At 41.8% G+C, this 27,224-nt stretch overlaps 1 protein-coding gene across 2 annotated transcripts in view; it reads left to right on the top strand.

Moving 5' to 3' along the window:
- The first annotated feature begins 6,644 nt into the window (after positions 1–6,644).
- The window catches only part of LOC139408319 (talin 1), a 160,602-nt gene continuing 140,022 nt past the window's right edge, over positions 6,645–27,224 (top strand). For both annotated transcript variants that reach the window (XM_071152056.1, XM_071152055.1), the window contains exon 1: positions 6,645–6,868. The gene's annotated coding sequence lies outside the window, so the exon portion shown is untranslated. The remainder of the gene's footprint in view (positions 6,869–27,224) is intronic.

Raw genomic sequence — 27,224 nt, 5'->3', positions numbered from 1 at the left:
CAATGTGGAGGCTATATACAGGGTGTACCAGTACAGTCAATGTGGAGGCTATATACAGGGTGTACCGGTACAGTCAATGTGGAGGCTATATACAGGGTGTACCAGTACAGTCAATGTGGAGGCTATATACAGGGTGTACCGGTACAGTCAATGTGGAGGCTATATACAGGGTGTACCAGTACAGTCAATGTGGAGGCTATATACAGGGTGTACCGGTACAGTCAATGTGGAGGCTATATACAGGGTGTACCAGTACAGTCAATGTGGAGGCTATATACAGGGTGTACCAGTACTGTCAATGTGGAGGCTATATACAGGGTGTACCGGTACAGTCAATGTGGAGGCTATATACAGGGTGTACCGGTACAGTCAATGTGGAGGCTATATACAGGGGGTACCGGTACAGTCAATGTGGAGGCTATATACAGGGTGTACCGGTACAGTCAATGTGGAGGCTATATACAGGGGGTACCGGTACAGTCAATGTGGAGGCTATATACAGGGGGTACCAGTACAGTCAATGTGGAGACTATATACAGGGTGTACCGGTACAGTCAATGTGGAGACTATATACAGGGTGTACCGGTACAGTCAATGTGGAGACTATATACAGGGTGTACCGGTACAGTCAATGTGGAGACTATATACAGGGTGTACCGGTACAGTCAATGTGGAGACTATATACAGGGTGTACCGGTACAGTCAATGTGGAGACTATATTCAGGGTGTACAGTCAATGTGGAGGCTATATACAGGGTGTACCGGTACAGTCAATGTGCGGGGGCACCGGTTAGTCGAGGTAATTTAGGTAACATGTACATGTAGGTAGAGTTAAAGTGACTATGCATAAATAATAAACAGAGTTGCAGCAGTGTAAAAGAGGGGCCTGGGTAGCCATTTGATTAACTGTTCAGGAGTCTTATGGCTTGGGGATAGAAGCTATTAAGAAGCCTTTTGGACCTAGACTTGGTGCTCCGGTACCCTTTGCCGTGCGGTAGAAGAGAGAACAGTCTATGACTAGGGTGGCTGGAGTCTTTGACAATTTTTAGGGCCTTCCTCTGACACTGTCTGGTATAGAGGTCCTGGATGGCGGGAAGCTTGGCCCCAGTGATGTACTCAGCTGTACGCACTACCCTCTGTAGTGCCTTGCGGTCGGAGGCCGAGCAGTTGCCATAACAGGCAGTGATGCAACCAGTGCTCTCGATGGTGCAGCTGTAGAACCTTTTGAGGATTTGAGGACCCATGTCAAATATTTTCAGTTTCAGTTGAAACCAGGATTCATCCGTGAAGAGCAAACTTCTCCATCGAAGGTGAGCATTTCCCCACTGATGTTGGTTACGACGCCAAACAGCAGTTAGGTCAAGACCCTGGTGAGGACAACAAACACCCAGATGAGCTTCCCTGAAACGATGTTTGACAGTTTGTGCAGAAATTCTTCAGTTGTGCAAACCCACAGTTTCTTCATCTGTCCGGGTGGCTGGTCTCAGACAATCCAGCAGGTGAAGAAACCGAATGTGGAGGTCCTGGTCTGGCATGGTTACACGTGGTCTGCTGTTGTGAGGCCGGTTGGACGTACTGCCAAGTTCTCTAAAACGACAGTGGAGGCGGCATATGGTTGAGAAATTAACCTTAAAATCTCTGGCAACAGCTCTGGTGGACATTCTTGCAGTCAGCATGCCAATTGCACACTCCCTCAAAACTTAAGACATCTGTGGCAGTGTGTTGTGTGACAAAACTGCACATTTTAGAGTGGCCTTTTATTGTCCCCAGCACAAGGTGCACCTGTGTAATGATCATGCTGTTTAATCAGCTTCTGGATATGCTACACCTGTCAGGTGGATGGATTATCTTGGCAAAGGAGAAATACGTATGGAAATGTTCTGGGATCTTTTATTTTAGCTTATGAAACATGGGACCAACAATTTACATTTTTATTTTTGTTCAGTTTAGATTACATGTATTTTTTTTAAATATTAATATATGAATGATCTTTGAAGGAAATAAACAGAACAATCTATTGCTCCAATATAATACATTTAATGAATTAAACGTTTCGACAGCCAGCTGCCTATATCAAGATTTCTGATCAGACATTCTGATCTTCAGAGCAGTCTTTGACTTACACCGTGCTTTGTCCTCTCCTTTGCCAAACTCTGCTTTCTTGACAGTCTAAGAGGAAACCAGGTATTAATATAAAGTTAGGCTTCAATTTGATAGAAAATGCCTCTGTTAAATACACATGTATGTTATTAAAGTGATGCTAATGCAATTATTATTTGTCGTTCTGAAAATATCCTCAGCCCACAGTGCTCTTTCATATTGCTACAACATACAGTGCCTTGCGAAAGTATTCGGCCCCCTTGAACTTTGCAACCTTTTGCCACATTTCAGGCTTCAAACATAAAGATATAAAACTTTATTTTTTTGTGAAGAATCAACAACAAGTGGGACACAATCATGAAGTGGAACGACATTTATTGGATATTTCAAACTTTTTTAACAAATCAAAACTGAAGAATTGGGCGTGCAAAATTATTCAGCCCCCTTAAGTTAATACTTTGTAGCGCCACCTTTTGCTGCGATTACAGCTGTAAGTCGCTTGGGGTATGTCTCTATCAGTTTTGCACATCGAGAGACTGACATTTTTTCCCATTCCTCCTTGCAAAACAGCTCGAGCTCAGTGAGGTTGGATGGAGAGCATTTGTGAACAGCAGTTTTCAGTTCTTTCCACAGATTCTCGATTGGATTCAGGTCTGGACTTTGACTTGGCCATTCTAACACCTGGATATGTTTATTTTTGAACCATTCCATTGTAGATTTTGCTTTATGTTTTGGATCATTGTCTTGTTGGAAGACAAATCTCCGTCCCAGTCTCAGGTCTTTTGCATTTCCATCAGGTTTTCTTCCAGAATGGTCCTGTATTTGGCTCCATCCATCTTCCCATCAATTTTAACCATCTTCCCTGTCCCTGCTGAAGAAAAGCAGGCCCAAACCATGATGCTGCCACCACCATGTTTGACAGTGGGGATGGTGTGTTCAGCTGTGTTGCTTTTACGCCAAACATAACGTTTTGCATTGTTGCCAAAAAGTTCAATTTTGGTTTCATCTGACCAGAGCACCTTCTTCCACATGTTTGGTGTGTCTCCCAGGTGGCTTTTGGCAAACTTTAAACAACACTTTTTATGGATATCTTTAAGAAATGGCTTTCTTCTTGCCACTCTTCCATAAAGGCCAGATTTGTGCAATATACGACTGATTGTTGTCCTATGGACAGAGTCTCCCACCTCAGCTGTAGATCTCTGCAGTTCATCCAGAGTGATCATGGGCCTCTTGGCTGCATCTCTGATCAGTCTTCTCCTTGTATGAGCTGAAAGTTTAGAGGGACGGCCAGGTCTTGGTAGATTTGCAGTGGTCTGATACTCCTTCCATTTCAATATTATCGCTTGCACAGTGCTCCTTGGGATGTTTAAAGCTTGGGAAATCTTTTTGTATCCAAATCCGGCTTTAAACTTCTTCACAACAGTATCTCGGACCTGCCTGGTGTGTTCCTTGTTCTTCATGATGCTCTCTGCGCTTTTAACGGACCTCTGAGACTATCACAGTGCAGGTGCATTTATACGGAGACTTGATTACACAAAGGTGGATTGTATTTATCATCATTAGTCATTTAGGTCAACATTGGATCATTCAGAGATCCTCACTGAACTTCTGGAGAGAGTTTGCTGCACTGAAAGTAAAGGGGCTGAATAATTTTGCACGTCCAATTTTTCAGTTTTTGATTTGTTAAAAAAGTTTGAAATATCCAATAAATGTCGTTCCACTTCATGATTGTGTCCCACTTGTTGTTGATTCTTCACAAAAAAATACAGTTTTATATCTTTATGTTTGAAGCCTGAAATGTGGCAAAAGGTCACAAAGTTCAAGGGGGCCGAATACTTTCGCAAGGCACTGTACCTGTAGAGGTCTCTTGAGGCTCCCAGGAGGCAGGAGATCTCTTCAAGGGTCTGAGCAGAGTCACTCCAAGCCTTCCACCCACTGCCTTCCACCTGGGCCCAGAGGTGTTTTCTCAAAGTGGTTCCTTGGCCAGAGGGGTTTGTTGGTGGGGAAGCATTGCTGTGTCACTATTGTTCCATTTTCTTCCAGGGGCTCCCTCGTTCTCTCGTGGTGGTGGTGATTATTGCTATGGTCAGTTGGCTGTCATTTTTTGGATCAAATTACCCAGCACATGGATGATGTCCACCTGGATGGTCAGTTTCCTGGGCCATTGGTGGGAGCAGGTCCTGGTTGGGTCCTGAGCCAGTCTTCCATCTGGGGGCTGAATGATGGCCTTCTTGGTTCTCACCTGGTGGGTGTTATTCATCCCACACTACCAGTAAGGCTTAATCACTTATTGGGCCAAAAGTGTTGTTAGAAGGTTGGTGTAATTTGGGGATAGGGGTCAAATTGGTACAGTTTTGTATAGAGAATCAAGGGAGGGAAATTACACAGGACCTCCAGTGCAAAGGTTCAAAGGTAAAGACACAAGCAAACAAAAACCAGATAGTGGGAAAGCTTAATACCTTTACACTGAAATAAAAACTGACGATTGTAAATCTTCACACCATTCTGTGTGTGTGTGTCCATCCGTGTGTGCGTGTGCAAGTACATGTGTTCTGCTATACATTTTATGTCATGGCATCAACATGTTTGTGTGTTTATTTCAGATCCATTCATGCGTATGTTGGATAAGCTAATAACAAACTCACAAACCCTAGGCTCACGCATGTTTAGATTCACTCACAAGATCCCTCAACAAACATTTCTAATTTGCCAGGCCACTGTCAGTAAGGGGGTTGGGAAAAAATGAAAAGTGCACCATACCTCCTAATTTAATTCATACTAGTCTTTTGGGGAGGGTGTAGCCTGTGTTTTGGCTTGGTGGGGATTTGAGAAGGGAGTGGTTATTACATTTTTAGAATGCCCTCTTGCTGATTGCTTTTTTCTTTATTCAATATTGATATTACAATTTAGCGTTTTTTAATTACTCCTTGGGGTGGTAGTATGTGGATCCCCTCGTCTTCTAATCACCTAGAATGGTGAAGAGATGAAGTGATGGCTGTCTCTGTGACTTCATAAAAGATATTGGATCTGATCCAACAACACACAAACCACACATGCAACAGGGTGGACCAACGCCTGTTGCTGTTGGATAGCACCTGATGAGGTTCAGTATCACACTGAACAATAAACTATCAGTAATATAGCCCAATCCATAAGTCTATAAATATAACTATGCCACTACAGGCTACATCTGCCTATCTGTACAGTGAATGCCATCAATGCTAATACCTGTATCCAATAGGTAAAAAGGTGTTAAACTTTCACCCTACTCAAAGGTTGATTTGTAAGTCAAGCATCCTAATTTCTGAGGTGTTGTCACCTCTGCACTTGGTTGAAATAATGCAGGACTGCAAGGTGTTAACCTAAGCCATAGACTGTTCTCTCTGCTACCGCATGGCAAGCGGTACCAGTGCACCAAGTCTGGAACCAACAGGACCCTGAGCAGCATTGACCCCCATGCCATAAGCAGTGGTGTAAAGTAATGTTTACTCCATGCATTTTCTCTGACACCCAAAAGTACTTGTTACATTCTGAATGTTTAGCAGAACAGGACAATTGTCAAATTCACACATTTATCAAGAGAACATCCAAGGTCATCCCTAAATGCCTCGGATCTGGTGGACTCACCTAACACAAATGCTTAGTTTGTAAATTATGTCTGAGTGTTGGAGTGTGCCCCTGGCTATCTGTAAATAAAAAAAACAAGAAATTGTGCCATTCTGGTTTGCCTAATATAAGGAATTTTAAATTAGTTTTACTTTTTATTTTGAAGTATATTTGCGCAATTACATTTACTTTCAATAGTTAAGTATATTTAAAACCACATATTTTTAGACTTGTACTCAAGTAGTATTCTACAGGGTGACTAATATGGTATCTTTACTTTTACTCAAGTATGTATGAAAATTGGGTACTCCCTGTATATAGCCATGTTACTTTTTACTCCTTATTATTCACTGTGTATTTATTCCCCATGTCAATATTTTCTATTTTTATTTTTGCATCTTTATATTAACTCTCCATTGTTGGAAAGGGATCCGTAAAGCAAGCGTTTCACTGTTAGTCTCCACCTGTTGTTTACGAAGCATGTGACAAATAAAATTTGATTTGATTTGTTGCACAACTTTTCCACCATTTTACAGACTTATACACCTGTAGACGCACTGTTATACCAAATGGTGGCAGCATTTCTGCGGTTTTCTAGAGCAGACGCAAAATGACATTCCTAGCTGACCTGTTATGTTTTAGACCTGATGTGGAGGACCTTTGGTCAATGGCCTATTGTTACGATTTCCTTTCAAATGATGTCTAATAGGTTATATTAATTGGTGGCTATACTATCATTATACAGTAAACTACTTTACTAAGTTTATCTATTTGGGGGGGAGGTGACGGATGTAACCAAATCTCTGCATTTGGTAACTAGTCGACTTTTTAAAATGTGGCTTGTTAGGCAGATGTGTCATTCACAAATAATTCAGTGACGTTGCGGTTTAATAGAAAAGTTGACGTTGATTTACACGAAATCCACAAGTTCTGAGTCCCCCTGATACACCGCCCCATGCCTGCATCATAGTGTGCTGTGGTTTTGAGTCGCTGAAGGGTGGAGTTTGTACCACCGCCTCTAAAGAACGGGACTAGGGAGGGAGTTGAAAAATCACTATCTGACATTTACCAGCATTTAGAACACCATTTCTGCTGGGGAAAGGGATTTAATTTCGATATTTCACCTTTGAAAGCGGGAAATCTTCGGAAGAGGAACTAAGAGGTGAGTCGAGATACAATGTACGTGTTTTAGTTCAGAACTATGCCTGACTGCGCGTGACGTCAAGTCCGATTTTGAAGTTTTCAACTCCTCCATTCTCTACACTTCACCGAGTTATGCACTTCGAATAGTTTGAGGGCCGAATAGGCTACCTCTTGACAAATATTTCAGAGCAGTAGCCTAGTCGTAGCTCATATCGAAGAAGAAAAGAAAAAGGATTTTGAAACGAGAATGTAACAATACGTAAACTGAACATTGTATCGTTACTTCGATTTCCTGGAATTTTGTAGCTAGAGAAGTGTTTTAAATACGGAAGCGAAACAGTGCCTCAAGGCATGAATACATGCATTACATATCAGTTCTTGGCCTATTGCTCGTAAATAAAGAAGGAAAAAATGAATTTGTATTCATTAAACACATAGCACGCTGTACATTTTGGTATGCAGTGAATTTGCCCTACAACCATACAACTAGGTCAGCCTACAATCCTAGCCAAATGTATCCGTGTCACGTCCTAAATCTCTAGACTACATTAAGGTGTGTTACTTTGTATCATTCGCACTGTTGGTTGGCTCAGTCACTGTCATCACCACTACCTATATTCATATTCTGGGCAGCCAGCCTGAGTTGGGTAGCTGTCTGTAAACAGTTACCTCATTTGACTGGTCGTTATTAAAACTTTACATGAAGCCAGAATATGGTATCCAACCTGTATGAAAATGTGTCTATTTGGATTTAAATAACAAGCTACTGTATATGTAGTTAACAGCAGTCATTGTGTAACCCAATGCCTTTTGCACCCTTGCTTTGTCTATAGAGAAGCCTACCTAACACAGATTCACATTTCAAATAAGTGTTCCATGGTCTAGTTTTGGTTGATTAATATTTTTCCATTGTTGTAGTTTGGATTGCCTTAACTTCTTCAATAATGTTTCAAGGCCGTGTGTGTGTGTGTGTGTGTTCTGCAGTTGTCAAACAAGCTAGAGAAAATATGCAGCCTCTGGGTGTGAATTCCAACACCAAGATGGGGTGTGGCGTCACCATTTCCGTGTGACAGAACAAACTATGTAGCTGTGGGGACACATGTGGCTCAGGAGAAATGGAGCCAATGAATAGCTAGCAATGTGATTGATATATGCTTGCAGGTGAGGGATTTGATAGGGCCTAGCTAGACTCTGCAGTGTTCAGGTAACGCGGCAGGGCATGTTTCCTGTTGCTACATGTAAATGTTCTTTGGGAAGGCAGTAAGGCACACAGTGGACTTCAGAACAGCACTTCTACATTCTTGCTACATGGGGGGGGGGGGGTGTTATTGATGTGATTTGCTTCTAGAATTTTCTGGCATTTAGTTTTATGGTTTTGTACAGTCTACTCTTTTATACCGTTTTCTGTGTTTTTTTTCTTTCTGCAGTGTGTGTCGACACCTTAACCTGATTTTATTACAACATGTCTTACTGTTAGGACACATGCAATGCCGAGTTCTATAAATTGTTAACTAGTAAATAAATTGGATTAAACAGTTAACTGTGGGAAGTGTACACAGACCCTAATTATTAAAGCCAACAACCACTGTCCTTGAGCAGCACACAGTCACTCATCGAGGCCGTGTGACAGTTGGTGGGGAGGGGGACGGGTGCCATTGAGAAATTGCTCATGACACAGCAATAATTATAATTTATTTGAGGCTAGCCTAGGCCAGTAGTCGGTCTTGTGTGACTCTGATAGTGTCAGAAGCTTGGTTTTGCCTGAGGCTCTCGACTGTTTCACTGTCTGTTACTCTTTAATCGGTGGTTGAGAGCGCATTCAGTTCAATCATGTCTCTGTGCTTGTATTGTGAATTCAATTCTGTTTTGAATGTGTGCCTCGTTTAGGTTATTGAAAGAAACAGTCATTGTTGAGCAACAGGGAGGGTAAAAGTGTTTTCACAAAATGTCAGTTGCCATGTTTGTACCTATCTGGTTATTTCATAACGTTCACAAGAAAGTGTTTATAACATAAAACAAGTGGATGTTGTAGTCTAACCATCATAGCTGAAAATGGTCCATCCATAACACTCATGTTCCGCATTTTTATGTTTCTATGATGGAAAAATCAAAAAGCCAACAAAGGGCCCAGCCTTTATTAAATACAAGCTGCCAAACTGGACTTCATGTATCTATTGAACACTGAGAGGCTCAATAGATGAGTCGGTGCATCGTCAATGAGGAGTTGAGTGATTCAGCCCAACAGCATGTTGGCTTTATTTCCATGCCTATTTTAATCCTGTAAAGCTATTGTCAGTATCAGAAGTTAGTCTGGATGCATTTTAAACTATCACCTTGCTCCTCTGTCATGGAGCCTCAAGGCCATCTAGAAGTGCACTTACTAGTCATTCTATTTCTATGGCGTGTACTGTGCATGTTCATCATGAATTACATCACTGGTGTCTGCTGATCCGTTACTGGTCTGATTCTTTACATGGCTTAGTTTGTCTGAAGGTATTCATAAGATATCACACATGAAGCAATATATTGTACATATATCTTTTTGTATTATAGAGCCCCTGTTGCAAGTGTCTGTCAGTGCATTTTGATCCAGGTGTTACAGAACCTGGAAATGGGCTGTCCTAAATGTGCCCTGTACTTTCTGTCCAGAAATTGGAAAACAGCTACACTGTTTCTTTTCAACTTCGATATAGGCTTTGAAAGTGAAAGCTACTCAATGGCCACCATTGCCACTCCATTAAAGTGTGAATGGCAATGCGTTACACTGCCGATGACCGTAGCCAGCTCTGCCTCAGACAAAGGCAAGGCTAGGAGCAGCATGTGCCACAGACTCTCCCCTGGGTAACAAGGTTGCTATTGAGGGCCACAACTGTGTGGTATTGTACTTGGCTCTGGGGGAATGAAGGCCTCCTTTGTCCTCAGGGGTGTGTGGGTGCTGCAGGAGGATCCTGCTGATTCCTCAGCAGCAGAGAGGTGGGTACGGGCTGATGTTTCTCCTAGGTACAGATCTAGGATCAGTTTCATGAATCCTAACCTAAACCCAAGATCAGTGTCTAGGGGCACCTTCACACTACACAAGAAAGGTGCACTGTGGGAGGCGCCCCTGCTCCACCTCTGGATCTAGCCTGGTCCCAGATCGGTTTATAAACATGTGACCATAGATGTTTGCTATACGGCATTAACATCTGAGACCAAACTACACTGGTCTCTCAACATATCTGGGACCAGGCTACTCTGGTCTCTCAACATATCTGGGGTCTGACTATTCTCATCTCATGGCTCCCATCTTGCCTAGACCCTGTCATGTTGGCAGGGACCTACTCCTATACAGGGACCTACTCATACAAACAACAAATGTCTCTGAGCATCTCCAAGGACCTATATACTGGCCTAACAACACATTCTTCAGCAGTTAATAGTCATTTATGATTCTCCTGTCCACTGCAGCATCTTTAAGAGGCATCAAACCCAATGCCCTGCATTCACTCCATCACATAACTACATGTTTTATGTTAAACTTATGGATGTGTAATGTAGTTATTTTTAGGGCATTTATAGCAATGAGCTCCTACTGCAGAAATATCTTTAATCCTATGGACAGGAAACATAACTAACTTCCCAAGGGAGAGACATGGCTCTAGACTAGGCCGAGCTGTTGGAATCACTCAAGGGTTCCACTGCTGCAAGATAATGCGTAAGGGTGCTTGCCAGCTAAAATATTGTGGTATTTCTTTTGCTGTAGAAATGGCAGTTTAAAATGGTAGAACCGCCCTTGTGGTGGTGCAACATACTTCTATTCCTGTTGGTACACCATTTCTAACTGTTGTCTTAAGTTAAAACTGCTAAGGTCACATAGGTTTTGCCTCCAAAATGTGCTCGAAGCACCCATTTGACACGGCAGCATGTGACTGAATGGTTGTTTGACAGGCGTTTGTACAGGTGAGTAATCCCGTTGACCATGGCAAGTATGCATGTTCTCAAGAATGTTTTCTCTCTAAATGTTTTGACATTCTCCAAACAAACTGAAGGGCTTCATTCTCTCAAGTGGTAAATACAAGCAGGAGAGAAATATTGCAATGGAGAACTGTTTTTTTAATTTTTTAATTTTTTGTGCACTTTTTTTTAAACCATATTTGATATCTTGAACACTACGGCAGGTAGCCTAGTGGTTAGAGGCAGGTAGCCTAGCGGTTAGAGGCAGGTAGCCTAGCGGTTAGAGGCAGGTAGCCTAGCGGTTAGAGGCAGGTAGCCTAGCGGTTAGAGGCAGGTAGCCTAGCGGTTAGAGGCAGGTAGCCCAGCGGTTAGAGCGTTGGGCCAGTAACCGAAAGGTTGATGGACTGAATCCCTGAGCTGACAAGGTAAAAATTGGTCGTTCTGCCCCTGAACAAGGCAGTTAACCCACTGTTCCCCCCGGTAGGCTGTCATTGTAATTAAGAATTTGTTCTTAACTGACGTGCCTAGTTAAATATAAACATATTTACTCCGTAAAATAATATGGCTGGGAATTGCCAGGGACCTCACAATACGATATTATCATGATACTTAGGTGCCGATACGATATGTATTGCTATTGTCACGATTCTATATGTATTGTGATTTGATCCTGGGATTTTATTGCGATTTTGATGTTCCAAACTAATTGCTCACTAAATGTCTGCTGCAGAGAGATAAGAGACAGCATGAGAACTAGTTTTGGTCAGTCGGGGAAATTAGTCCTAAAAACAGGCTGGCTCAATATTTGAAAAGAAGATTGAGAACAAGCTATAGGATGAAAAATATTGGAGTTTTGGTGCCAACGATACCTACCGTAGCAAAACATTTACAATTTTTATTTTATTTTTTATAATTGAAGTCAAATATCAATATAATATTGAAATATGCAACTGTATCAATCTTTTCATCATCACTATAAAATCAACAATCATGTTTTTTCCCTCCACATACAAATGGACAGGCTCCCTTGGTTTAAATAGGCGTGTTACCGCTGAGCGTAGATATCACGGTAGATGTCTAGACTCCTAAGCAGCATGGGTCTTGCAGTTAAATGTTATATTTAGGCCAGGAATCTTTTTGAAGTTGCCATGTTAGCCCACACCTTAAGGAAGGGTTCTTGGTAATCTCAGAGACCAAACAAGAAAACCTGAGAGATGAATAGATGAGGGTAATACGGAGGAACAGAAAGAGAGAACCGGTATGGGCTAGGGAACAAGATCTGATCTGCTATGTTTTGTGATTAATTTCCCATTTTCATCATTTTAAAGTCTCAGCCTTCTGTTTTGGCAAAAGACTCCACTAAGACAATGTTACTCCCAATCATCTTTTGCAGAATACCCAAACATAGAATTTGGACAGTTTGCAGACTTAAAGAAAATGTATGAAATCTATCCAGCCATATCTCAACATTAAAAGGCACAGTCGATGCTGGCCCTGGCTGTTGCTTTGCAAGTTCAGATTGTGTATAACTTTGGAGGGAAAAAAGATTGACTCAAGGCAAAAAAATATGATCTCACTCACAACGGCCATTTGAATCCACTGTGAAATATACCAGAACAGGAAATGTGTATTTCAAACGCTGGCTGCTCAAAATGATGGAAGTGAGCATGACCTTTTTTGAGAACCTGAATATCTAATCAAATTCAACAGTGAAGATCTATTTATGAAAATAGCAATGTGGAAGTACAGGACTATTGCGTTGTGGGCCAAAATTGCACTTTGTATATTCCATAGCTGATCTTAATTTGAATGGTCTAAAACAGTGGTGTTCCATAGTGTTTGCCAAACTCCCCATTTGTGCAGAGTGAATGAATGTCTGTTTACAACATTTTTTTTTTTCTAAGGGTTTACTCCAAGAGCTTTCATCAACAATGGACTGTAAGTCAGTGGTTGAACTGTGCTGACTGTGAGTTGTACTGCTACTCATATCCAGTGATTTTTGTATTTGCATTACACCTACCATGATCACTTATGGCTATTCAAAGCAGGTGAAAGATAACATATTGGTAATTTCCTAAAGCACCGTCTAGGCTGGTGGATGTCTTCCTGGATAGCACAATTATACGTATCCTCCCGGGGAATTACTGTATATGTGACGTCAACCAACTGAGTGCATGAGTCAGAGAAAAGGTAGGTTTTGCAAGACAATGCAACTATGTATCACTGTCATGTTTCTCTGATGCAACATCCTCACAAACTAGAATATTCCATTTACAACCAATTTGAGATCGATTGAAGCCAAATATTTTGTAAGATGTAAGAGCAAGACCGAGTTAGCTCAGTAGCTCATTTCAATAATGGAAGGGGAACATTGCAAAGTGATGTTCATGCTGTTGCATTGTCCCAGCTGGTCTCTGCCATTAGGCCTTTTCTGAAGTCAGATCCACAGTGACCCCTGGCACAGTGACCACATGGCCTCAGGATGTTCTCCCTGGACAGCCATTCAGAGCTTCCCCTGAGGAAGCCCCATGGGTGGGAGACTGGCAACGTCAACAGGAAAGTAATGTGGAACCTTTACAGCCAATAAAATAGTATTAGGACTGCTCCCATCCATCTTTTGATATCCACTCTGTACCACCTACATTTACAGGTCACTTTGTTAAAAGGTGGACTAAGCACTATGACATCATTGTACACAGTGAGGCAACTTCCTGTTTACAGACATCAACAACAGAATTCAAATGTGCCATAACTGCCACTATTGGCTCCTCTGAATTTGGCTCCACCTTTTTGAGGCATGCTCACATTAGGAAGAGCACATTGTGGCAGTTTTGGCTGAACCATGGCCTTGTAAAACATCGCCTTAATAAATAGCTTTGAAGCTGCAATATGTCACTTTTTGGGCTAGCTCACCAAAATAACATAGACATGTGACTTATAGACTTATAGATCTTTCAAAAGACTTGAAAGCAAGTCTAAGAAGATGTAGATGCGTTCTATGTGCGCTATTTCTATGTTTCCCGTTCTTACGTACCGTTTTTTGCGTCTTTTACATTCGGTTTTGTACACCAGCTAAAAATTCAATATTTTTGGTTGTTGAAAATATATTTCACAGTGGTTTAGATGGTACAATGATTCTCTACATTATATATTGCTTGTTTTGTCACAAACTGAAATAAGACAAACTATTAGAATTTTAGCAACCAGGAAATGGGGGAGCGATTTCTGCATATTGCACATTTTTTTAATTAATAAATAGCGTTTAAAAAATGTATCCCGGGTTGTACTGTATAGTAACGGATTGGCAAGCTATACTGAACAAAAATATAAACGCAACATGTAAAGTGTTTGTTTCATGAGCTGAAATAAAAGATCCCAGAAATCTTCCATATTCACAAAAAGCTTGTTTCTCTCAAATTTTGTGCACAAATTTGTTTTACATCCCTGTTAGTGAGCATTTCTCCTTTGCCAAGATAATCCATCCACTTGACAGGCATGGCATATCAAGATTAAACAGCATGATCATTACACAGGTGCACCTTATGCTGGAAACAATAAAAGACCACTCTAATATGTGGAGTTTTGTTACACAACACAATGCCAAGTTTTGATGGAGCGTGCATTTGGCATGCTGACTGCAGGAATGTCCAACAGAGCTGTTGCCAGAGATTTTAAAGTACATTTTCTACCATAAGCCGCCTCCTCCAACGTTGTTTTAGAGAATTTTAAAAGTATACCGGCCTCCAACCGCAGGCCACATGTAACCATGCCAGCCCAGGACCTCCACATCCGCCGCCTTCACCTGCGGGATCGTCTGATTTGGGGGAGGAGGGGTGCTGAGGAGTATTTCTGTCTGTAATAAAGCCCTTTGGTGGGGAAAAACGAATTCTGATTGGCTGGGCCTGGCTCCCCAGTCATGTGAAATCCATAGATTAGGGCCTAATGAATTTATTTATTTATTTTTCCTTCTATGAACTGTAACTCAATAAAATTGTTAATTGTTGCATTTGAAGATTTTTTTTGCACAGTATAAGTAAAGAAACCCTAGATTTAACAGATGTCAGTACAGTGTGTGTCCTTGCTCACTCTGACTCATGTTTAGAAGATGTGTGTGTGTGTGTGTGTGTGTTTCGCAGGCTGCTCCATGTCAGTGTTTTCAGCCAGCCAAATTTGGTCAAGGCAACATGCACTGTTATTTCTCCAGCTAAATAAGTCATTTGTTTTGCATTCCCGACTCTGCTAATGGGCTCACTGTGTGTTCAAATGCCAGCGAGTTCAGTCAGTCCAAGATCATCGTTTATGATGCTGATCATCCCCCCCAGATTTGAGTTTGCTGTTCACCTCCTGCAAGCTCCAGTGCACTTTTACACAATGTATTTGATTAAGCTTCAGCAACCAGTGTCAGCGCTTCTCATTTTAAAGTTACTTCGTGCATTAGCTTTGTGGGGGCTTGTGCACTTTGTCTACATCATTTGCTTGTTGAGCTACACAAACAAGTAGATAGTTATAAAGGCCACAATTGTACCGTTTTTGTAATGTTTCTGACAAAAGTTGAGTAGAATGGGGCTCCCGAGTGGCGCAGCGGTCTAAAGCACTGCATCTCCGGTCTAAAGCACTGCATCTCAGTGCAAGAGGCGTCACTACAGACCCTGGTTCAATTCCAGGCTGTATCACAACCGGCCTTGATTGGTAGTCCCATAGGGTAGCGCACAATTGGCCCAGCGTCGTTAGGGTTTGGCCGGGGTAGGCCATCATTGTAGATAAAAAAATTGTTCTTAACTGACTTGTCTAGTTAAATTAAAATAAAGAATGAGGTGGATTAGGACTGGATACATTGTTTCCTGGTAGTGTCAGAATTGCCCTCAGACTAACTACTCATATGTAAGGTATTCTCATATGTAAGTTTTTGTTCATCATCATTATTTTTCATTACCCCCTGGCTTCCAAGAATGATGTTTTACCTTACCGGCAGAAAGCCTACATGACATGTTGAACAACACGCTGTCAATCATGTGGTGGTGGATAAACTTGACCCTCCTCATGGTCTACATAGGAGCCACTGGAGGGGAACACCTACGAGATCTCTCTTTTACACCAAGCCACTCAGCCTAGGTGTACGGTCGGTCGGGTTCCCCTTCAGTGTCTAGCAAGGCGTACAGTACATACACACTAGCAGATATTTGGCATAGCTCGCTAGCTGTGTCATTGCTTACATTAGGAGATCTGCCTTCCACTGGCCTCTGTGATCTGTCAAGTGACTGTGTTGTCTTCTGTCTAGACCTGACAGATGGAAAGATTGTCATTCTCACCACTATAATGTTAGCTTGTGTTTGACAGAGAGTATGTTGTTAGCACGCAGATGCTGATCTGATCGAACTCTCGAGTGGATGTTTATAAAGGAATCTCTCTGTTTACTACTGTTTAGTTGACTGGGAATGTAAGCGTGGCCCCCCCTCCATACCACTGGTAGCCCTACCTTGTCTTCCCCTTACAAGGTATTGTCTTGACTAACTGGAGTATTATTTAATAACAGGATTGGAAAACTGAAGATATTGGAATCTCATTATGTTTTCCTGTGCTTTAGAAATCATCTTTCAAGATTAAGACATTTTTCAGGATTCAGCTGAGAATCAGCTGCCATGTCATATAAACACACACTCCGCTTTTACGGTAGTTCTCAGAATATCTACATGAATAGCCTACATTTGTTGACTAGAATATTGAATTAAGTCTGTAACCATCTGTAATTGAATATACAAACCTACTTTTATTTCTAGTCTGGAATGAAGCGCCTTTTTCCATGATAGAAATACAATTTTATGTTCTTGTCTGTCAAAATCAAGGCCATACTTTACCCTCTCAAAGTATCTTAACTACTTTGTTATAGAATATAGTTGAAAATAGTTTGCTCGAGGCTGAACTTTGCGTCTTTGCAGACATCAGTCGACGTGAACATGGAGGACGTGCATATCAACTTCCTGTTTCACTGTGGGAATGAAAGCGCAAGAATGTGGAACTCCCATCACTGCTCATATCATGGTCCCATGGCTGCGTGCCTCAGGTTCGCTGGTTCCTGAAGCAGCCCTGTAACATTTTCTCCTCCCATAAATGCCATAACCGGACAGCTTATTGACATCTCTAATCGTCCACTTCAGTTACATCATACTTGGTTTGAATTGAGGAAGGATCACTACATGGGAGCCAAGTTATAAGGCCTTGTTTAAACTGTTGATCAACCAAATGGGTTTGTTCTGTAGCAAACTCTTGCACATAGACAATACTTACTCACTCTAAAGATGGTAAAGTGTCAACTTTCCCACCAGATGCTCTGCTGACTGTTAGATGCCATTTTAGCATTTAGCTTGCCCCAGGTCTTACCATCTGCAGTGTTGTTGTAGTGCTCTGGCAAACAAGGCTGTAAAAAATAACTTACTGGTAGGATTGTCTAAAGTTTGCTTGCTCACAGTACTTGGCACCTCCTGAACAGAGTTTCGTCAGTCAAGACCTTAAGGTCGTCAGCTGCTCAACCTTGTTAAAACACTCCAAACCAGAAGGTGGTAGTAGCATTGTTTCGCAATGCATGTCCCTGTGTGTTGCTTTATGGTTTATAACCAATGTTGGCTAGCTAGCCGCGCTAATGCTGCTATTGTTGTAGAATGCTAATGTTGATACTAGCCAGATGGCCACAGCTAGAGAACTAGCTAGCAAGATGACCAAGGAACAATTTGAATTCACTCTATTATCACATACAGCCTATAGATGGATAGAGTTTTAGCTAGCTGGCTAACATAATCGAAACAGTTAGCATGATATGCTAACTAGCTAGCTGTTGTGCTAGCTAGTTAATGACTGCATTGACTCCCAACAGGTTGCTTCATGGAAACATCCTTTGTCATTTAATTATAACGTTACTAGCTACAGTGGCCAGATAGCCAGGCTTGGAGGCATTTAGTTTTTTTGTGACACAGACATTCAGTGCGGTGTACAATACCTATTAGAGGGCCTGTCCCCAACACCTATGTGTTGACAACAGTGGAGGTCGGTACTGTTTTAAGATGAGGGAGGACAAAAACATCTTTTTTTTTCATGAGCATGGCCTTATTTACAGCATATTATATGACTGTCATTCATATTCCATTCACCCAGTTCAATGTAACAGCGATAGGTTTAGGTTACTACATTATATAATTTTCCCTATACCCGTCATGAGGTTGCTACAACCTAGCCTATGAATGAAAGTTTACAACGTAGGTGCACTCAGGTAGTGACACATTCAATACCGCCTTGCACACTGTATCTAGCTGATCTAGGGTGTAATAATTAGTCCAACAGTTCCAAACTAGTTTTCTTTTTTTAATACAAATTAATGTACATTTATCCTCGTTCCGTTTGCTTCCATTTAATCAACTTTTGAACGGAATCGGCAGAATGAATACACCCCTGATCACAATGAACTTTCATAGCAGCCATGTTGTATTCCTTCACGCATCTATGCGCTCTCTTCTTACCTTTTCTCTTCGCTTGTGGACTTCAATGCACAACACATCAGCTGTATGTGACCAGGCGAAAAAACCTTCCCGAACCATATCATAACCACTACACACAGTTTTGAATTAATTAATTCAAAACTGTTCAACTATTGTCTTTCTAAGTCAACTATTCACCACATTTTATTATTATATATATATATATATATATATATATATATATATATATATAGCAATTATGTTTAAAAAAAATAATAATAATTTAAATTAAATTTACTAAGGAAGGTCCTCCCTTCCTTCTTTGAAGAGCCTCCACTGGTTTACAAGCTACCACCCAGTCTACACACACATCTGGGAACAAGCTCTCCAGCATTATGCTAGCCGTTGGAATTTTCCTCAATTCCTCATCACAACCGTGCTATCAAAACCAGGCAACTTTGACTTCCTGATGCGCTTTGACACACACAGACCTGTCATGTTCACAGTTCACACATGCAATTCAGGCCTGTTTTCTTTAGTGCTTTCTAGATCAGTCAAACTCACAAATTTGACTGAACGTGATCATTTGAAAATGAATCCAGAATTGACGATCTTTGCAAAAGTTCTTTGTGACTTGGGGGTTGTCCCTTGTATCCGTTCCGATTGTAACAGGGCCTTTCTCTTTTATCATATGGCTAAACCAGGCTCCCGAGTCACACAGCTGGTCTAAGGCACTGCATCTCAGTGCCCGTCACGACACCCTGGTTCAAATCCAGGCTGTATCACAAACATGCTGTGATTGGGAGTCCCATAGGGCGGCGCACAATTGGCCAAGCGTCGTCACGGTTTGGCCGGTGTAAGCTGTCATTGTAAATAAGAATTTGTTCTTAACTGACTTGCCTAGTTAAATAAATATTAAATAAAAAAGTATCCTGGTTAACTCTCCTTTGATGACTTCAGCTCCACCAGGCTGCCTGCCTGGCCCGGCGGCCTTGTCGCGAGTGCAGGTCACAAATGTTACCACAATTAGTTTGACACAGGCATTTTCTGAGAGCACACAACTCCCAAGAATGCCGTGGTTTCACAGTCTAATTGGATTAAAAACTAAGTGGCTAACTCCATTCACTCCACAAAGGAGGTATTCCACTAACTCACTGGCATTTTCTCAGAAAGCATGCAGGGAGGATGTTGTATCGCCTGAGCTGACCATGGCTTTGTTAAGATGGTGTGAACCAACCCAGTTACTTTGATCTCGTAAACATAATCTTAGCCAAGGTCATTTAGTTGTAGTGCAACACCTGTTTCGCACAACTTTTAGAATCAACAGTGTCATATCTCTATCTGGATATGATTCTGATCCAACTAAGCTGTGGGCAGAGGGTGAAGAATGCACTTGGTTGAAGTGAAGGAAGACTTCCTTTTCAGACCTCCCCCACTGAAAGCCAACAAAAATTCAGTCTTGTTTTCTCCAAAGCATCCCTGATGAAAAGTGGAATGTGTTTTTCTAATTTATTTTTTATTCCAAACATTGTTTGGCTGACTTCCTATCAGTTTGTTGGAAGAGTCACAAAAGAGCAACATGACTTTGGAACAGCCATGCTTGCATATCTCTGTAGTAGTCTACTCCAAAAGATGCTGAAGGGCTTGAAGGAGACACCAGAAGATTCAACTGCACCAGACTTATTTGTCTACAAGTTACATTTTTAGGGTTTCTACCCCAGAGGGAAGTATATAGCTGTCATTTTCAACTGCTCGACATTCCTCCTCTGCTACCTTGTTTCTGCTTGGTTGTGTAGATTGCCCGCTATTTTCCGTCAACATGCCAACCGAGATTCTCAATCGGTTCCCTTACATTCTTGCAAGCCTTCGGGAATAAATAAAATTAGTGTGTTCCTCTCCCTTTTGCCAGTGACAAGGGGCCCAAAAAAGAGCCCTCCCTCTCTCCCTCTCCTGGACTCTGCAGAGAATCGTAGCGGAATTCCAATGGAATGTGGGATGGAATTCAGATATGGAGCTGGCGGGCCAGAGTAGCCATGCTGTCTCTAGCCTAGCTCATGTTGCTGTTCTAAATCTACCACTGCCTTATTTAAGGATGCTATTAGTCTCTGTGGTAGCAACCTGTTGACACTGTATTACTTCAGGGGATGGTTTAACATTGTGGGATTTTGTTTGACCGATGTCGATAGTTGGGAGCTAGCATTTGAAAGGGATAGTTCTGACTTTTTAACCCCAATCTTTCATTTGTTTCTTACTCGGAAGTTCTCTGAACTGGTTTCGCAAGTTCTTTACGAAACAGTTGATTGCTGAGTCTGACCGCACTCGGAACTTCTCTCGAAGTAAGAAACTGATTAATAAAAGTGTTACAAAATATATTTCACAGCGATTTTAGATGGTACAATGATTCCCTATACTATTCCGTGCTTGTTTTCTCGCATAAACTGAAATTGAGCGAACAGTGTAGAATTTTAGCAGACAGGAAATTACAGAGCGATTTCCACTACGTAACACAGCCACAAAGTCAGAACAGCTTTACCATTTTGACAACAGAGGCCGCTCCTGCGGGAGAAATCAATAGGGGAGTATCACAGCCAATCACAACACTGGTGGGTAAGTAATATTGTGAAACGCTATCATTCCACTATTGACATTTTCTGAAATTGCAATGCAAAAAAGTGTAGCACAATTTTAAGATTGGTGTAAAAAGTCAGAAAACAAACACTTTAATGTCACGTTTTCTGTAACATTGTGAAAATGATGAGAGTTGTCACTTGTCAAACAAATTAAGCCAACATGGAGTTACAAAGAGCTTGACCACAGGGGAACGGAGTCCCTTTTCAAACTGGCACAAAGCACTGGGCAAAGTTCAGTTCTTCCTGGTTGCCATGGCTAGCCACTTGTTTCTCATCACTAAGAGGCTTTCCTCTTTACCACTCATACTCCATTCATTCTAGAATGTGTGAAGGCATCCCATGTGAGTGTCTCTGCAGAGAGATTTAAAGCCAATGGATTTGCCCTGCAGATTATACTCCCAACAGATGTTCCTGGGCTATTGCTTACATTTCCCCATTGGTTAAGCCATCAAAGCATCTTAGAGCCTGCCAGCCAGCAGAAAAACATGGAGCCACAGTGGTGAAGTTCACATCAGTGCGCCAGAATTCACAGTTTAACTGCACTCCCTCTGGGAGAGTGTGTGTGTTTTGTGAGCACCCATTCTGACAAACCCCTCACCACAGGTATAATTTTAACCATATGCTGTAACAGCAGGGTCTACCTGAGACGCATCATGAGGTTGTTATGTTACATCCATGTTAAAGCACATCCGGAAGTTGGAACGCTAGTGTTTTCATGATGTAGGGATGAATGAATATGTAGTTCATGAACCTAATGTAAAAACACAGTATCCTATGTGCGGAACACAATATGTGTTACATGTTACATTTTTTCCCATGTAGGATTGTTTTCCATTGACTACACAGACATGAATAATTCACCAGAATATACATGTATATCTCAGCACTCCCGGATGATTCACCAGAATATACATGTATATCTCTGTTAGCACTCCCGGATGATTCACCAGAATATACATGTATATCTCTGTTAGCACTCCCGGATGATCCATCAGAATGTACACTCCCGGATGATTCATCAGAATGTACAGTGCATTCGAATGTTTCAGGCCCCTTCACTTTTTACCCATTTTGTTACGTTACTGCCTTATTCTAAAAATGGATTCAATAGTTTTTTTTTCTCATCAATCCACACACACATGACAAAGCAAAAACAGGTTTTTACATAAGTATTCAGACCCTTTACTCAGTACTTTGTTTAAGCACCTTTTGGCAGCGATTACAGCCTCAAGTCTTCTTGGGTATGACGCTACAAGCTTGGCACACCTGTATTTGGGGAGTTTCTCCCATTCCTCTCTGCAGATCCTCTCAAGCTCTGTCAGGTTGGATGGGGAGCATCGCTGCACAGCTATTTTCAGGTCTCTCCAGAGATGTTTGATCGGGTTCAAGTCCGGCTCTAGCTGGGCCACTCAAGGACATTCAAAGCCACTCCTGCGTAGCCACTCCTGCGTTGTCTTGGCTGTGTGCTTAGGGTCTTTGTCCTGTTGGAATGTGAACCTTTGCCCCAGTCTGAGGTCTTGAGCATTCTGGCGCAGGTTTTCATCAAGCATCTCCCTGTACTTTTCTCCGTTCATCTTTCCCTCGATCCTGACTATGGGATGCACGATATATTGGTGAACATATCGGAATCGGCCGATATTAGCTAAAAATGCCAACATCGGTATCGGCGCGTTGTCTAGTTTAATGCCGATGTGCAAACCGATGTCAAAGCTGACGTGTAATGACGTAATGACGCCACGTAAAATGTTGTGCTACACAACATTCCTAACCTAGCCCACAATGTCTGCTGTGTGGATCTCGCAGTCAACAAGTCTAGCAGTCATTTTGAAAGTGTAAGAACATTTCAGCGAGACAACTCAAAGGCGAAATCCATTAAAGCCGAGATTGCCCTTGACAATCAACCGTTCTCTGTCGTGGATGATGTTGGCTTTCACTGAGTGGTCGAGCACCGGTACACACTACCAAGTGCTCTATTTTTCAGATGTTGCCCTACCGGAGTCACACAGTAATGGCGTCACTGCTATTAGCTTCAGGACATGCATACTATGGACCGCCATTTTGGGTCATTGCATGTCAAAAAAGATACAGTAGCACTGTCAAAGCTGTACAAAAAGTCTGCAAACACCGGCCACGAACGATGTGTTTACAATACTGCTTTGGTAATAAAGCATCATTTGTTCGACCGCAACTTCTTGGGTAGCCAGCTTTAGCTTGGTACCTAGCTAGTACCAATACAACCAGTCTGAAAACAATGACCAGTAGAAACTGCAGTCATTTTCAATATTCTTAGCAATGACTTAGGAATCCTTGTGAGCAAGTATTAGCTAGGTTGCCACTTGTTGTTCACCTATTGAAATTGAATTTCAGTTTATGAAAATTAATAGCTAGCCAGCTACTTAACCCTGTTGCCCAAAGCTAACGTTATAAGCAGCCAGCTAGCTTCATCTGTCTAGTGAGGCTTGACCGGACCGAGTTATGTGTTGTGAAGCTAGCCACAATAAGGCACAATAGTGGAATTTGCAGTTTATGCCATACTTTTATTTTGAAGGCCTAGCTAGCTAGCTAACTATAGCTACAGAAACATAATATTTTGTTTTGCAATGTTTTTGGGGAAGAACATTGTTTGCATCCATGAGCTAGCTAGTTTTATTTTATGACCAGTACTGTAGGTGTGCGCGAGACTACTTTACCAGCATCATAGCACACGTATCGACGAATCGGTGTGACATATGAAATAGTGTAATCAATGTGTAATGACTACGTAGAAAAATGTATGAACGCGTTAAATTATTAAGTGACGTGCAGTCATATTCAGGTCCTGATTGGTCAACAAGCTTATTTGACACGTCAAAGACCCAAACGGTGTTCCATAGCAGAGATCCAGACAGTGATCCATAGAAATCCTGGTTGAGAATGAAACGACTGAACAAATGAACGTGTGTGTGTGTGTGTGTGTGTGTGTGTGTGTGTGTGTGTGTGTGTGTGTGTGTGTGTGTGTGTGTGTGTGTGTGTGTGTGTGTGTGTGTGTGTGTGTGTGTGTGTGTGTGTGTGTGTGTGTGTGTGTGTGTAAAAACAACCTTTATTTAACTAGACAAGTCAGTTAAGAACATTGACCCACAGGTCTCCCAATCACGTCCGGATGTGATACAGCCTGGATTCGACTGTAGTGACGCCTCTTGCACTGAGATGCAGTGCCTTAGACCTCCGTGTGTGTGTGTTAACTATTTAACTGTGCTTAAAAAGCGGCTAAAATCTCGGTTATCGGTATCAGGTTTTTTGGCAAGGAAAATATCGGTATCGGCCAAAATTGTCATATTTGTACATCACTAATCCTGACTAGTCTCCCAGTCCCTGCCGCAACACAGGATGGTTCATCAGAATGTCTATCTCGGTGAGCACCACAGGAATGTTGCCCTTTTGGTATTTATTCCTGCTATAGACTCGCTCAACAGGACAAATATAACTCTCCAACAACACACTCAGTAGCAGAAAGGACACACATTCTTCTCTCTAATATTTTTTTCTGGGTACAATTGTTACAATAAGAGGCCAGGCATTTCCAAACAGACCAGAGACGCCAGTCTTGTGTGTATTGTAAATATGTGGCAATTCGCCCACTGATTTGGGCACGTGCTCTAGTCCTTGGAATGGGATGGGATGGGGCGGCACAACGCTGATTATGACTGATCTCAAAGCCGCTCCTCCTCCCTCTGACATGAAAAGATAGTTCATATTAATACTCATATTGTTGTTTTGGGGTTGTTAACTTGGTGTCCCAGTCACTAGATAGGCATGGGGGCAGATACAGTCGTCCCAACTATGCGAACTAGAGAGAAACGGACACAGCCGGGTGGTGGAGATGGCGTTGGATACGGGGGTCAGGGAAGTCATTCTCGTATGCGGCTGTCATTCATACCAGTGGCCCAGGAAGTGATCTGACACTACATGCTGACATTGGAGGGCGATGGGAAGGGTGTTAGGTCTTTTTCTGGATCCTGTCAGATCATGCTCCCTCTCTCACCATAAGTGGGCTGTACGTATGGAACTGTTTATGCCGAGTTGGAGGAAACCATTTGTGCTATTAAAGCTTTTAAATGGAGCTGGGCATACTTGGCAGAGCCTTCACCAAATACTGAAGCAATAGAACGATGTCTTGACACAATCACCCCAATGTAATATGAATCCAACTGCACTTGTTTGGGTTTTTCTAACACTACCGTTTGTTTTATTTGTATCCCTTCAAAGTAAGGATGGGTGTGAGTAGTCGAACGGACGTCAAAGCTCAATCTTTAACCAGAGATTACATGTTTGTTTTTTCAAATACCGCAAAACTATTTGGTGGAATGTGCTTTGTGACTGCCCGAACAGGCAAGTAAAATTTTCTCTTGAAGATTACGTTAATTTGATTAAACTCTAGTGTTCCATTTGTACATGTGCTTTTGCGGGGTACAACAAAAAAGAAACCAAGCCGTTCTTCGCCCTAAATTCCCTTTCCCCTCCGTGTCTCTTTCACTCAATTGTGTTCACACAAGCTCTGTTTAGGCCTACAAAATTAAATGCCTATAAATGCCCTATGTAACTAAATGGATTAGGATTTGTTATCAGTAATGGTTAGGATACATTAGGCATTGTTATGATCTGGAGTCACCTCTTCACTATAGACGTTGAGACTGGTGTTTTGTTGTACTATTTAATGAAGCTGCCAGTTGAGGACATGTGAGGCATCTGTTTCTCAAAATAGACACTCTAATGTACTTGTCCTCTTGCTCAGTTGTGCACCAGGGCCTCACACTCCTCTTTCTATTCTGGTTAGAGCCAGTTTGCGCTGTTCTGTGAAGGGAGTAGCACACAGCGTTGTACCAGATCCTCAGTTTCTTGGCAATTTCTCACATGAAATAGCCTTCATTTCACAGAACAAGAATAGACGAGTTTCAGAAGAAAGTTTTTTGCTTCTGGCCATTTTGAGCCTACAATCAAACCCACAAATGCTGATGCTCCAGATACTCAACTAGTCTAATTTGGCCAGTTTTATTGCTGCTTTAATCAGAACAACAGTTTTCAGCTGTGCTAACATAATTGTAAAAGGGTTTTCTAATGATCAATTAACCTTTTTAAAATGATAAACTTGGATTAGCTAACACAACGTGCCGTTGGAACACAGGAGTGATGGTTGCTGATAATGGGCCTCTGTACGCCTTTGTAGATATTCCAGATAAATCTGCTGTTTCCAGCTACAATAGTCATTTACAACATTAACAATGTCTACACTGTATTTCTGATCAATTTGATGTTATTTTAATGGACAAAAAACAAGGGCATTTCCAAGTGACCCCCAAACTTTTGAACGGATGTAGGTAGGTAGGTAGGTAGGTAGGTAGGTAAATATTAATTATTTTTTATTTGAGTACTTGGGGTGAGAAGAAATCATGCGAGTACTCGAACAGTAAAGAAAATGTCAAATGCCCATTCCTACTTCAAAGGCTAGCCTGTCGGGAAAGATAAGCTGCTAGTTTTCGGCATGATGATAAGGTGTGTGTGTGTGTGTGTGTGTGTGTGTGTGTGTGTGAGGATTTGAGCTAATCTCTTCCTGAAAGTGCAGACACGTTCCGGCCGCTCAGATGTAGAGATCAAACAATTATAGGCATAAGGCATAGCTTAATCATACCCGCAAGCCCTAGAAGGGGAGCTGTGCATTACAAGTGGGTCCCGGTGCCTGTCATACTGCTACGACCTTGAATTTCACATTCATAGGGTTACTGATTTTGGTTCTACTTTCTAGTGATTCTGATTATTTATTTCAATGATGTCAGAAGTTGTTCACGGTTATACATGTTTTTTTTTTTAAAGGACTTAGAATTCCATTTCTATTAAAGGGATACATGGAGATTATCTACCTCCCCAGAGTCAGATGATACCATTTTTATGTCTCTGTGTGCAGTTTGAAGGAAGTTGCCAGCTAGCGTTAGCACAATGACTGGTAGTCTATGGGAACAGCTAGCATGCTATTGCTTTGAAGTACAGTTAGCCATTATTAGATTTCAATACAGCAGAACTAACACAATGGGTTCTGGGAAAATGTAATGATCGATATACAGTACAACTTTTGTTATCCTATTTCACCATCACCAAAACAATGTTCCTGTTATGATTTGATTATTTATATTCACTTTGGTTGCTCTTTGTGCATACTTGTGTATTTAGTTTGAAGCGTCTTCATTTTCTCCCTTTTTTGACAGGGTGGGGGAGGAGAAAGGGTGTATTTTTGGCCTTGACTGAGCTGGGAATGCAGGCAGTGTTTGGGGAGGAGCTCGTGTGGACACAACCTCAATGCTCAAGCCCCTGTGTG

This window comes from Oncorhynchus clarkii, chromosome 5 (genome assembly GCF_045791955.1).
Source record: "Oncorhynchus clarkii lewisi isolate Uvic-CL-2024 chromosome 5, UVic_Ocla_1.0, whole genome shotgun sequence".
Lineage (NCBI taxonomy): Eukaryota > Metazoa > Chordata > Actinopteri > Salmoniformes > Salmonidae > Oncorhynchus > Oncorhynchus clarkii.
This window is presented reverse-complemented; position numbering and strand designations above follow the sequence as displayed.